Genomic DNA, 1,900 nt, shown 5'->3' on the forward strand with positions numbered 1-1,900 from the left:
ACACGATTTCAGCATAAGTACTGAAGCTGGTTTCCTCAAGTTTTTGAGATTTCTCAACTCCTGGTATTTTTAAATGTATTTTTTTTAAACAGAGATTCATATCATTCAGATCAAACTGAAATAATCAGGGATGTTGAGACAGCGCAGTATGCGATACACACAGTCAGGAACATGACAAGTTTATAAAAGCGTCTATCCTACTTAATTGCATCCATGACTGAGTGAGCCAAGTTTCTCTACGCCCAATAGATGCTGACGTGAACATGTCATATGTTCATATGTTTGAATGTATTCATCTCTCTGATGTCAGTAAGTTGCAAAACAACCCTTTTTCACTTTTATTCAAATTTTGAAAGACACCGTATTTTTATCTTATTTCAAAAAAACATTTTCATGACCTGATCCTTTTCAGAAACTGCAGATGCACTTTACGATATATGCTCCAGTATATTACATCCCTTTTTAGCTAAAGATTGACCAGCAAAGCAGTCCAACAGGAGCCATACATGACAGACACAGACAGGATGCAAAGATTCAATCTTCCTGCCTCTTGAACTTGATGCTAGACAGTCTGTGAAAGGCAAGACCTGCCAACGTGACACCTTTGTGTGCAGGAGATGGAGCTGTCTGAATGCAAGTTCTAAGAAGTGACAGAGCTCGGTTTTCAGACAGGTCATTACCAACCAGCCTGATCTAATCAGACATGTCCCCTTTAATGACAATGTTAATTATGCAACACGTCTGTTTTAATTGCCATCTAAAGCTCACTGCCGGATAGTCTTGTGTCTCTATCCTGTTCACTGGCCTTCACACTGTTCCAAAAAATGTGACCAGTTGAATTCATGTTAAGTTTACTACTTGGCAAACTTTTTATTCCTGTTCCCCGCAACAAATGAGTTCCAGGAGAGAATTTATCTACAGACATCAGTATAACAGAATTGGTTTAGGTGTGAAATGATCCAGGCTAGCAGGTACTAAGCACACTTAGTGTAAAAAAAAAAAAATCTTTCATATGTTGAAGTCAGAAGTGCAGTTGATGTGTAACCAGCGCTTGTGCTTGTTTATACTAGATGATCATTAATATGAACTAGAGCACGACCGATATGGGTTTTTTGGGAGCCGATACCGATATTAGGGAGTAAAAAAGGCCGATATAGATATATCGGCCAATATTATTCGTGTATATTATAGTATAGTACCAGTCAAATGTTTGGACACTTTCCAATTCGTGTGTCCAAACTTTTTACCGGTAATATATATATATATATATATATATATATATATATATATAATACAGTATATACATAAACAGAATATATATAAACATTTGACTGGTACTATATATAGAATACAGAATATATATACATAAACACATGTTTTGCAATGATCACTCAAACTTATAATGACATGACAAAGATATGTAATGGAGCAGGGCATTCAACAATTTAACAATACACTTTATCATCCAAAATAAGTCTGACATCAGTGCACTGAACTGTAAAGTTGAAGTTTATTCAACTTTAATTCAATTCAATTCCATTCAACTTCATTCCTTTGAAGTTTATTTCACTTCGGAACTTTCATTCACGGATTTGCGCTACTGTCTTCACACACAGACGAAACTTACTAGAGAAGTGTGACATAATATACCTCTGTAAATAAATACAATATAAATTCACGTCTCGTGCACTTTAATGCCCTTTGAATGTAACGTGGACGCTCCCTTGGAACTGGAATCATGGTGGAATTTCATGTGAAGTCCACTTCGCAGGGCACTTATGGTTGAATAAGACCACGCGTGAATGCTGCCTGAACAAGAGCTCTCCTTACTGAAGGGAAAGTGTTGACTGGTGTCACTATCTCGCGAACGCGCCGGCGGATCTCCACCAAATTCGGGGGA

This window comes from Sinocyclocheilus grahami, unplaced genomic scaffold (genome assembly GCF_001515645.1).
Source record: "Sinocyclocheilus grahami isolate Dianchi unplaced genomic scaffold, SAMN03320097.WGS_v1.1 scaffold1336.1, whole genome shotgun sequence".
NCBI lineage: Eukaryota > Metazoa > Chordata > Actinopteri > Cypriniformes > Cyprinidae > Sinocyclocheilus > Sinocyclocheilus grahami.